Source organism: Dama dama, chromosome 8 (assembly GCF_033118175.1).
Source record: "Dama dama isolate Ldn47 chromosome 8, ASM3311817v1, whole genome shotgun sequence".
NCBI lineage: Eukaryota > Metazoa > Chordata > Mammalia > Artiodactyla > Cervidae > Dama > Dama dama.
In genome coordinates this window covers 45,876,346-45,889,458 of record NC_083688.1, presented here as the reverse complement: position 1 = coordinate 45,889,458, position 13,113 = coordinate 45,876,346, and the positions used below count along the sequence as shown (strand labels likewise).

At 39.6% G+C, this 13,113-nt stretch overlaps 1 protein-coding gene across 1 annotated transcript in view; it reads right to left on the bottom strand.

Moving 5' to 3' along the window:
- Nucleotides 1-13,113, bottom strand: part of FTCDNL1 (formiminotransferase cyclodeaminase N-terminal like) — a 127,256-nt gene that overhangs the window by 1,731 nt on the left and 112,412 nt on the right. The window lies entirely within an intron of this gene.

The following is a 13,113-nucleotide window of genomic DNA, read 5'->3' as shown; positions in this document are numbered from 1 at the left end:
AACTGGGCAAGGTAAGGATAGGAAATAAAAACAAAATATTCTGCCACGAAAGATGTTATGGACACTCTTGTAGATACAAGGTGAACCTCACCCACTATTTGGTTCAGGTAGACTTAGAATGTCACACACACTAAAAGTATACAGAAAAAATTATTACTCACTGTATTAGTCAAAGTTCTCCAGGGAAATAGAACCAATAGGATAGATGTGTGTATATGGGTGTGGGGTGTGTGAGTGTGTGTGTAGAGACAGAGACACACAGAGGGAGACAGATTTATTTTAAGGATCACACAGTTGTGGAATCTGGCAATTCCAAAATCTGCAAGGTGGGCTGTCAGCCTGGATACCCAGGGAGGAGCTGATACTACAGTTTAAAGTGAAGGTGGGTTGTGGCAGAATTTCCTCTTCTTTAAGAGAAGTCAGTCTTTTTCTGTTAAGCCCTTCAACTGACTGGATGATGCCAACCCACATTATGGACAGTAATCTGCTTTACTCAAAGTCTACTAATTTAAATGTTAATCTCATTTTTAAAAATACCTTCACAGAAACATCTGTAATAATGTTTGACAGAATATCTGGTTACTGTGACCTAGCCATATTGATGCGGGAAAAAAAAAAAGACCATAATACTCACATAAGGCTTTCTGGGAAGAGCAGGCTTCTCTAAAACAGATCCAAAAATGACTCAAGAGAAAAAGGACTGGCTTGGGGTTTTTACTGTAGTGAGTGTGTGAGGTCAGAGGAGGGTTCCCAGACACTGGCAGGGGTTTGCATGTTTTGAACCTCCCTCTAGTATCAAAGCTCTAGACTGCCTTATTATGGATGTCTAGCTGGGGTACAATGGGGAGAAGGAGGACTGAGTCTTCAAAGATGTCAGCAAACACAGATCAAAAAATGGGGTCAGACTCTGTTACAAAAGAGTATTCAGATTTTAGTCAGTTTAATGGATAAGAAAATAAAATGAGGGACTTGACTGGTGGTCCAGTGGCTAACACTTCACCTTCCAATGCAGGGGATGTCAGTTTGATCCTTGGTTGGGGAACTAATATCTCACAGCTTGCAGTCAAAAAACCAAGACATAAAACAGGCAATACTGTAACAAGTTCAATAAAGACTTTAAAAATAGTTCACATAAAAAAAAAATCTTAAAAAAAGAAAATGATAGAACTAGTGAGCCAGGAAGAAGAAATATTAACCAGAATAAGTATAAATGCTATTAGATTAAAACTGCAGACAGGAGTCCACCTGAAGTCGTCACCATGTACAATGGACTCTGACCCAGGACATCATAGCCAGCAACGGAAATGTGGCCAGCTGCTACATTTGTAGGTTGAAAGAGGAGCTAGGCTTTATCTCCCAACACATGAATGATTCTTGTTCTGTCCATATGGAGAGCACATTTGAAGAAGTTACTACCTAAAAGCCAGTATGTTTCTAGGTGGGGAGGAATAAAAAAAATTGGGAACATAGTAGCAATGCAGAAAAACAGAGACACCCTCCATCCAGTGAGATTACTCAGAAAGTTCTCAGACAGTATAACTTTTCAGAGAACCTTTTTTCACTGCATGCTATTAAGAATGAAACACCAGTGTCAAAACTCAGCGCCCTCCACTCAGCATATCTAAGGGCACCTGAGAGCACTTTAGGGACTTTAAGGGACTTTTAGGGACTTCAAGCCATCACGAGACTTTAATTCCTCCTTCCAGGGAGTTGGGAGGGTGGTGAAATCAACAAGCCTATAAATTAAGTCATGAGTCTTATTTTCCCAGCAAAGCAAGTTCAGAATGTACCATATAATTCTCCAAGCTTGACATATCTCCATTAAAGGGGATGCCCACTGAGTGTGGGATTACAAAAAGAAATTACAGATTTTCTAATAAATGCCTCAAACTGCCAAGAAAATCTGGTTCTCAGGATATTTTTTTTCCTTTGTGGCTGAAAGTAAACATGTTCATTGCTTTATAGTTTCCTGAAATGATGACATTCTAGTGTAACTGCAAATTCCTATGACAGGCCAACAATTTCTACTGACTCCAGTCATCTGTGAAGGGCATTTATAATGGCTCAGGGAAGCCTCATCACTGGATATAAGGATCAAGTGATCATCACAAGGACTTTCTGTGCCAAGAAGGAGCACTTGGTCATGTACTTTTCCATCAGATTACAACTGAAACCTTCACTCCGTCTCAAAAGGCACCTCTCCAAGTTCACGACTGCAAAGATGGACTGCAAAACAAAGATTTCACCCAGAACTGCTATCCTTAAGGAAAGAGAAAGCCAACTGAAATATCTCCTGCTATTTTCAAATCATAGTTGCACAGAGAGTGAATATTTTTGTAAGTTGGCTAAATCATGTGAGCAAAAGACTTGATTAATGTTCGTTCAGTAAAATTTCAAGACTCGAACTATAAAGCTGAAGTGAAACATATTCTAGAAGAGTTATTTGGTATGCCAAGGAATCTAAACTTCCCAGATTTACTGGAAAATATAAGTGTTCTTGCCAATGATCTAGGCCTGGTGTAATCATTTCATAGAGAAAATCCATCCATTGCCCACATCCACACTCATATTTCCAATCGCTGTGTCTCTCTTGGACCAAACAGATGTTGGAACCCGCGGGCTCTGCTATGGGTTAGTGGGACAACCGCCCAAACACATGAACTGGGTCCTGCGGCACCTTCCAGAGACGCTCCCTCTCCTCCCGTAGCTGGTCTAGCCCTTCTCGGGCCAAGTTATACTGTAAGTCACTGAGTTATTGGTGTGTAGACAGGTGGGACTTTCCAGGTGGCGTTAGTAATAAAGAACCTGCCTGCCAGTAAGGGAGACACAGAGAGGCAGGTTCGATCCCTGGGTCAGGAAGATCTCCTGGAGGAGGGCATGGCAACCCACTCCAGTATTCTTGGAAAATCCCATGGACAGAGGAGCCTGGCAGGCTATGGTCTATGGTGTTGCAAAGAGTTGGACATGACTAAGGTGATAACCACGCCACTGGTTGGCAGTGAGGACCGCCATCCCTGCCATCAGATGGAGTACCAATAGCCCCTGGCATACAGTTTGGGTGCAGCTCATAAACTTACCTAGTGGTGAGCCAGGACTCAATATGTGAAGACTGGAATGCACTGGTGGAGGAATACGGCAGGCGTCTGAGAGTAGGAATTATGAGGACTTTGGAATCAGACTGCTAAGATGGTGGGATGGCATCACCAACTTAATGGACATGAGATTGGGTAAACTCTGGGAGCTGATGATGGACAGCTGGCGTGCTGCAGTCCACGGGGTCGCAAAGAGTCGGTCACGACTGAGTGACTGAACTGAACTGAACTGAAGCTGATAACACACACAGCCTGTAGGCAGGTAGGGTGCATTCTGAGTGAAGTGCTAAAAGGAAGACTTTGCAAACAAGGAAGGATCTTGCTTGACAGGAAGGAGTAAGCCAGACTCCTGCAGACCTAAAGAGTTCAGATAAATCTAGAGATTCAAGATTTTCAAGGGCATCGTCCCCCCATCCCCATTTCAAGTCTCAGTGTTCCACTCTTTCCCAATAGGGGCCCTAAACTCAGCATAGCCAAAATCCCAAGGTTGAGAATTAAATCTGTGTTGATGCTCCAGTGCCTGTATAATTAGGCTTTTCTGCCTTTCAAAGACTGGAGATGAGAAAATCATTATATGCTACCAAGTAGGCCCACTTGGTGGGAAATTACCCTCAAACTTGCCCTGATATACCAATGGTTCTCAGCAACAGCAGTCTGATTCCAAAGTCCTCATAATTCCTACTCTCAGATGCCTATGATATTCCTCCACCAGTGCATTCCAGTCTGCACACATTGAGTTCCTGCTCACCACTAGGTAAGTTTGTGAACTGCACCCAAACTCTATGCAGGGGCTCTTGGTACTCCATCTGATGGCAGGGATGGGGGTCCTCACTGCCAACCAGTGGCACACGTTTTTGTTGTTCAGTCACTAAGTCATGTCTCACTCGTTACGACCCCATGAAGCAGCACACCAGGCTTCACTGTCCTTTTCTATCTCACGGAGCTTGCTCAAACTCCTGTCCATTGAATCGATGATGCCGTACAGTCATCTCATCCTCTGTCGCCCCCCTTTCCTCTTGCCCTCAATCTTTCCCAGCATCAGGGTCTTTTCCAGTGAGTCAGCACTTCCCATCAGATGGCCAAAGTATTGAGGCTTCAGCTTCAGCATCAGTCCTTCCAAGGAATATTCAGGATTGATTTCTCTTAGCAGCATGTGATTCAGCTCCAAAATCCCCGTGGTAGATTGTGCTGCTTGGGAAACAAACTTGGAGACTCTGGGATTCGCCTGCTAGAAGAGGTTTACTGAGGATACTTATCAGGGGTGAAGGGAGCAAAATTAGACAGAGGGAATTTAAAGGCAATGCAGCTGCAACAGAGGCCTCAGCCAATCCTTCAGGAGCCACTGGAGCTGGGAAGCCCTCTCAGAGTTGCTGAGATTGAGACAAGGACGTTGGGGCTCTGTACCACACAGCAACCAGTTGTGACAGAGGATCCTTCCAGGGAGGAAGTGTGACTTGGGCAAGGCATCTCCCTTTGTCTGGGGTAATTCTTGGAAGAAATTCATCTGTGATCAGCAGCCAACTGTGCCAGCAGCTGGCAACAGACGGCTTCTAGAAAGTGGGATCTGAGTTGTCCAAAACAGCAGCTACACCATCACTGAAGAGGGACTTGGAGCCAGAGAAGAGTCAGGACATGCAACCAGTTAACTATAAATGCTACAGAAATTTGATATTCATCTGAACAAAAATAAGAATATTTAATGCTATTTATCTGAAGCTAAAAATTAGGATTTCCCAACTTGCCAACATCCGTTGGATCATTGAAAAAGCAAGAGATTTCCAAAAACATCTACTTCTGCTTTATTGACTATGCCAAAGCTTTTGACTGTGTGGATCACAACAAACTGTGGAAAATTCCTAAGGAGATGGGAATACCAGACCACCTTACCTGCCTCCTGAGAAATCTGTATGCAGGTCAAGAAGCAACAGTTAGAACTGGACATGGAACAGCAGACTGGTTCGAAATAGGGTAAGAAGTACTTCAAAGCTGTATATTGTCACCCTGCTTATTTAACTTCTATGCAGAGTACATCATGCGAAATGTCGGGTTGGATGAAGCACAAGCTGGAATCAAGATTGCCGGGAGAAACATCAATAACCTCAGATATGCAGATGACACCACCCTCATGGCAGAAAGCGAAGAAGAACTAAAGAGCCTCTTGATGAGAGTGAAAGAAGAGAGTGAAAAAGCTGGCTTAAAACTCAACATTCAAAAAACTAAGACCATGGCATCCAGTCCCATCACTTCATGGCAAACAGATAGGGAAACAATGGAAACAGTGACAGACTTTATTTTCTTGGGCTCCAAAATCACTGCAGATGGTGATTGCAGCCATGAAATTAAAAGACGCTTGCTCCTTGGAAGAAAAGTTATAATCAACTTAGATAGCATGCTAAAATGCAGAGACATTACTTTGCCAACAAAGGTCCAACAAACATAGTCAAGGCTATGGTTTTTCCAGTAGTCATGTATGGATGTGAGATTTGGACCATAAAGAAAGCTTAGAGCTGAAGAATCAATGCTTTTGAACTGTGGTGTTGGAGAAGACTCTTGAGAGTCCTCAGACAGCAAGGAGATCCAACCAGTCAATCCAAAAGGAAATCAGTCCTGAATATTCATTGGAAGGACTGATGATGAAGCTGAAGCTCCAATACTTTGGCTACCTGATGTGAAAAACTGACTCAATGGAAAAGACCCTGATGCTAGGAAAGACTGAAGGCAGGAGAAGGGGACAACAGAGGATGAGATGGTTGGATGGCAACATTGATTTGATGGACATGAGCTTGAATAAGCTCCAGGAGTTGGTGATGGACAGGGAAGCCTGGCATGCTGCAGTCCATGGGGTCACAAAGAGTCGGACACAACTGAGCGACTAACAACAACAAACATGACATCTATCCTGCTTCACTCACTGGTTAGAGCATATTCTTAAGTATTTTCACAGATCTGAAATGGGAATGATCTGAATTGTTATATATCATATATATACTTTTCCTTCTATAAGGGTCTCTGAAATCTTTCAGATTCTTAAATTGTAGTGCTTTTTACCATAGATATCATTTCAAATTACGTCTTTATAGAGTTTTAGCAGCAGTTCACAAGACTGGATTTCATGCTGCTTAGTCACCAAAAAGAAATGGGCTTTGCAAGTGGTGCTAGTGGTAAAGAACCTGCCTGCCAATGCAGAAGGCGTAAGAGACCCAGGTTCGATCCGTGGGTCAGGAAGATGCCCTGTAGAAGGGAATGGCAACCCACTCCAGTATTCTTGCTTGGAGAATCCCATGGACAGAGGAGCCTGGTGGGCTACAGTCCATAGGGTTGCAAAGTCAGACACGGACTGTAGCGACAGAGGACACATACATTCACCAAAAGAACAGTAATGTCCTAAAGAATTTTGTGTCCTACCCCTGATTGTGAGGTAGTGCAATGACCACACACCATTGTCACAATCCTTGTCTGGGACAATGGGCTGCCTCCAGAATTGTTTATAGTATATAATGGGGGTGGGGGAGGGGTCTCCAGAACTTTAAAAGAAGGTTACACTTAGCCCAGGTCCCAGCTGCCACATCAGTTGATTAATTTTATTTTTTGGCTCTTAAGATATTGACATACACTCCCACCTAGCCCCAAAGACCTTTAAACTGGATGAAATCCCACTTCCTTCCATATTTTTCTGATTGGGCAGTGGCACAATTACTTCAGATATCAAAATGATGTCTAACTGGATTCAAGATATCCTACGACCATCTAAGTCCACGGTCACAGTTTCTAAGATGATTCTTCCTATGACACCTATTTAATATACATATATCCATATTTCGTCAATTTCAACATATATATTTTTTACACTTCACTGTCTCTGAAATCAGAACATGTCTTCAAATTGCTGTCATTCAGGGGTCAATCTTGAGATAATATCATCACTTGCACTTTTAATCTTCTATTGCTGTTAGACAAATCCACAAACTTAGTGCCTTAAAACCATACTATTTCATTATCTTACCACTCTGGGGTAAGAAACCTGAAATGGATCTCGATGGGCTGCATTCCTTTAGGGAGGCTCTGGGGGAAGCTCCTGACCTTTCCCAGTCTTGAGAGACAGCTCTGTTTCCTTGGCTTATGGCCTTCCTCCACCTTCACAGTCGGTGATGGCGGGTCAAGTTCTCACACTGCACCACTCTCCAGCAGCAATAGAAGACTAAAGATATGTACCTACTCTGCCTCCCTCTTTTGCATTTAAGGATCTTTGTGATTAAGTTGGACACACATGATAATCAAGGATAATCTCAATATTTTTAAGGTTGGCAGATTGGCAAGCTAATTCCTTCTGCAACCCTAATTCACTTTTGCCATGTAATCTATTCACAACTTCCAGAGATTAGGATACAGATATCTCTGGGGGCCATTCTTTTCCCTACCATACGCATTTTTTTAATTGATATGTAGTTGCTATAGGGGCTTCCCCAGCGGCTCAGTGGTAAAGAAGCCGCCTGCCGATGCAGGAGACTTGGGTTCAATCCCCAGGCGGGGAAGATCCCCTGGAGGAGGAAATGACAACCCACTCCAGTATTCTTGCCTGGGAAATCCCATGGACAGAGGAACCTGCTGGACTACAGTCCATAGGGCTGCAAACAGTAGGACACAAGTGAGCGTGCACACATGCACATGCTCACATAATGGTTTAGCTTCAGATGTACACACGATGATTCAGTATCTACCACATGTATGTTTATCAAGACCGGTAAACTGGTCTCAGAGGTTTGCGAGGAAATCTCAGAGACAAGAGGGAAGCATTCTTTTAAAATATTTTGCATCTTAGTATCATAGAGGATATTTTGTGATAAAAACATATATGACTATCAATGACTATGAATTTAAAGTGACTCAGAAATCCAGCCTCTGAATGTGAAAGGGGTTTAGGGAATACTTCATCTAACTTATTTCACTTACACAATCAATTTTATCTCTGCAAGACTAATATTTATATGATTAAAAATCTAGGTCTATCATATTAAGTGAAGTAAGTCAGACAGGGAAAGACAAATATCATATAATAGCACTTATATGTGGAATCTAAAAACTGATACAAATGAACTTATTTACAAAACGGAAACAAACTTGCAGACAGAAAAGAAACTAATGATTGTCAAAGAGGACAGTGAAGGGAGGGTCAGGGGAGAGATAAATTAGGAATTTTGGATTAACAAATACATGCTATTATATACAAAATAGATAAATAACAAGGATTTACTAGATACCACAGGGAACTATATTCAAAATCTTATAGTAATCTATAATGGAAAAGAATCTGGCAAAGGATATATATATGTATATACATAATTGAACCACTCTGCTGGACGCCTAAAACTAACATGGTACTGCAAACCAACTATACCACAATTGGAAAAATATATGTCTAAAGAAGAGTCTAAAAGCAATCTTAAAGCACAGGATTCCAAGTGCTAACAAGCACTGAGTCACTGAGCCATCCAACTGGCAGAAATGTTTCTTTCTTAATGGTAAAAAATAAATGATGACACAACCTAAAGTCAATGGCTCTTAGATTGACTAAAACAAGTACTTATTCAGATAGCCAATTTCAATATTTTCATATTTAAATAAAAGTAAAAATTACTTGAATACATATGTTTTCCAAGGACATAACTTTGTTTTGCATCCCTGTGGTGACACTGCCATTACCACTAAGTGCACAATTGAAATTATAAGCATTGTGCATTTTTATTCCATGCAAGGAATTTGATTTCTCCATTAGAGAATAATAGCCAAAGCATTATGAATAGGCAATGAGAACAGGAGTGCTGAGGGAAGGGAAAGACAGCAACTCTAGGGAAAAAGGACTTTTCTTAAGTAGAAATTTTAACAGGACATACTCTATGATCACAACATAATAATATTAAAAGTAAACAATAAAAGGATGAACAAAATCATCTGAGCAACTTGGAAATCTAAAAATATTCTTTTAAATAAGCCCCAAACGTGAAGTAAAAAGAGAAATTAAGATACAGCAAGATCTTTGCAGAGGAAAATTCATGGCCTTAAATTATTTGTTTTTACAGATAAAAGGCTAAAAGTTAAAGAAGTGCTCCCTCTCAAAAAACTGGGAAAATAATGACAAAATAAACCTAAGGAAACAAGGAGGCAAGAATCAACAATAACAAGAGATAAAAGCAGAAAATAGAATACAAAAGAAATGGAAAGGATAGATATATCATAAACAGTTCATCTTTGAAAAAAATCTATAAAGTCATTTAAAAAAATACTCAAAAGCCAGATAGAGATAAAAGTGAAACAGGATGCATTTTAACTAAACATATAAAAGAGATTAAAAAATATAAGAATACTATATACAACTTCATAGCAAACAATCTGAAAACCTAGAGGAAATGGATGATTTCCTAACTGAATATAAATCAACTAAAATCAACCTAAAAAGTAAAAACATGATAATTACCACAGTAAGAGCTATTATTTTGAAAAGTCAACAGGGCAATATGGTTTTATCCCATCTTTCAACAATTAGAATTGCAAAACACTTAAATTATTTCGGACTCTAGCCAAAGATGGAAAGCTCTTGTATTTTTTTAAAGCATAACCTTAATATCAAAACCTATTAAAGATGGCATTGGAAGGACTGATGCTGAAGCTGAAACTCCAATACTTTGACCACCTCATGCGAAGAGCTGACCCATTGGAAAAGACCCCGATGCTGGGAGGGATTGGGGGCAGGAGGAGAAGGGGACGACAGAGGATGAGATGGCTGGATGGCATCACCAACTTGATGGACGTGAGTTTGAGTAAACTCCGGGAGTTTGTGATGGACAGGGAGGCCTGGCGTGCTGCGATTCATGGGGTCGCAAAGAGTCGGACACGACTGAGCGACTGAACTGACTGACTGACTGATTAAAGATGGCAACTCAAAAAAGAAAAGAAATAGGCCCACTTTACTATAAATATAGGTAAGATTCTAAACATAATATTAGCAAAAATATAACCAATGTGTCAAAGGCATAGTTAATATAACTAAGGTTAATTTATTTATGGAATGGAAAGTGTTTAATGGTAGAAAATCTATCACATAATTCCTTATATCTACACATTTAAGAAAATAATCATTGAAAATATTAATAAATGACAAAATGTTATTTGATATGATTCAGCAGTCATCGCCAATTAGAAAAACCCTAAGAACAATAGCAATAGAAGAAAACAACCTATAGGCAGGTAATTAACTAAAAATCAAGAGTATGTATTATCCTAAGTGAGAGAGCATTGCCAAGTATCTTAATTAAAATTAAGAACTTAGCAGATATGTTCAGTATCTTCATTATTATTTAATTCTGTCCTGGGGACTTTTGAAGAAAATAAAACATCTGGCATAAAAATAAGAAAAGAAGACACAAAACTATGTATTTTCTGTTGGTAATATGAATGCATGACCAGGAAGCCTATGAGAAATGCAAGTTTAAAAAAATCTTTAGAATGAACAAAATTAGCAAGAAAGCTGGATATAAGATAAATATCAACGTCTTTTCTCCATTTAGTTCCCTAGAAATGATAAATATTATATTTATAGTAGCAACAATCAAATACTTTGAAAAAATTTTCCAAGAAAGACATAGGACCTCTTTGAAGAGGACCGTAACCCATTGAAAGATGTCAAATAAGGTCTGGCTGGTAGAAGGACATATCAGGTTCTTGATCGAGAAGACTTTACTTCATAAAAATGTCAATTTTCAAGTGTAATGCCATTCCAATTGGAATTTCAACAGGGTTTTGTTTTAGGGAGGTAGGAAAAGAATTAGATAGTTTTATTTTTTGAAGGTGTATGTAAAAAGAATTTTAAACTTGCATATAGCATAAAACATGTGAAAGGCAAGAAAGAAACAGTAGAGATAAAAAACATATTTGCATCAGAGATGATACATAAAGGGGTATATTTGTGTAATAACATACCTGGGCTTCCCAGGCGTTGCGGTGATAAAGGATCTGCCTGCCAGTGCAGGAGATGCAAGAGACGTAGGTTCCATCCCTGGGTCAGAAAGATCCCCTGAAGTAGGAAGTGGCAACCTGCTCCAGTATTCTTGCCTGGAAAATTCCATGGACAGAGGAGCTTGGAGGGCTACAGTGCATGGGGTCACAAAGAATTGGACATGACTGGATGACTGAGCGCGCACACATGTGTGCACACACACACACACACACTTGTAATATGGGGCTTCCCTGGTGGCTCAGCGGTAAAGAGTCTGCCTGCCAATGCAGAACACGTGGGTTCAACCTCTGGGTCAGGAAGATCCCCTGGAGAAGGAAGTGGCAACCCACTCCAGTATTCTTGCCTGGGAAATCCCATGGACAGAAGGGCCTGTCAGGCTACAGTCAGTCCATGGGATCCCAAAAGAGCCAGACAGGACTTGGTGACTGAACAACAAGGTGTCTATAATATACAAAGAGATCTCACAATCTGATTTTGTTTTAAAAGGTAGAATCTGATAGGCGAGGATATGAATAGGCTATTCTTAAATAGACATAAATTTTCAATAAATATATTCTTTAAACTCATCCAAATTTTCAACCAATTCACTTATAGTCAGGAAGATACAAATTAAAGCAACAATAAAATTTAGTTTTACACTTATCAGAGTAGCAAAAACTAAAGAGAATTATAACACTATTGCTGGTAGGGACATGGGGAAAAGATACTCCCAAATATTGCTAGGTACAAATGTAATGTATTATTGTCCTTTTGGGAAAGTAACATGTAACTTTTATGCAAAATTTAAAATATATAATATGCTCCTTGACCCTACAATCCCAACTTCTTAGAACCCATCCCATAGAAATCAAAACACCACTGGTGAGGACAAATGTATAATGATGTTTATTGAAGTTTATTCATGGCAGAAAAGTAGAAATGAAGTAGCTAAATAAATGTGGCTCATTCACAACATGGAATATTAAGTAGCCATTAAAAGGAATAAATAGGAACTACTGAATATCAATTAATTTTGGCAGAATTCCACAAAATATTGTTTTATATTTGTAAATGTATATATAGCCCTGTATATAATTGTATGAAAACAGGGGGGGGGGGAATGAAAGGATAATTACCATTTGTTAACATAGTCTACTGCGATGGGGAAGGAAGAAGAGAAGAGAAATGTGGGGACCCGGAAAAAGAGAAAGAGAAAAAGGAGATTTTTACTTTAAGAGTATGAGCATGATCCAATTGTATATTTATGAAAAGTTATAAACCTATGTGCATGTACACAAAAAAATTTTTTTTGAATAGGAAAATCTAAATGTCACCTATTGGATTGTGATTGAAAAAACATGAAACTGAATTAAGACCCAGGGGAAGGACAACCCCATAAAGCACTCCAGTTTAGTCACTATGGTAACCTGCAAAGTATTTTTGCAGAACTGTTCTCACAGCTCCCACATGTACAATCAAAACAAATATGCTAAACATTAAAATTTAAAGAGAATTGGTCATTTTATTTGTTGTATTAACACATTTAATAGTGTCATTGTACATAATGTGAAATTTATGTTAAATCCATATAATATTATACAGTCAAGGCCATCTATTTTTGTTTGTTTATGACTGTGGTTTCCAAAGGATGGACACTATAAAGAAAAAATTCTGATGCTATAATACAAGGTGATGAGAGAGGCTACATGCAATGCAAATATCAGGTGTCCTTTTCAAACACATACACGTGAAGATACGCATATATATGTATTTGCATACACTGTGTTGTTCAGTCACTAAGTCACGTCCGACTCTTTGTGACCCCATGGACTGTGGCACACCAGGCGTCCCTGTCCTTTAGCATGCTATGCCATATTTGTATATGTTATCAGATTTTAAAAAATTACATTGCTTATGTGAGTTCATGTCCATAGTGGTACTAAAAGAATTAACTATATTACCCCCTTTAGAAGATAAAATTGTAGATGAACAAGGCAGAATGCTTTCCATTATGAATTATATCTTTTTTCT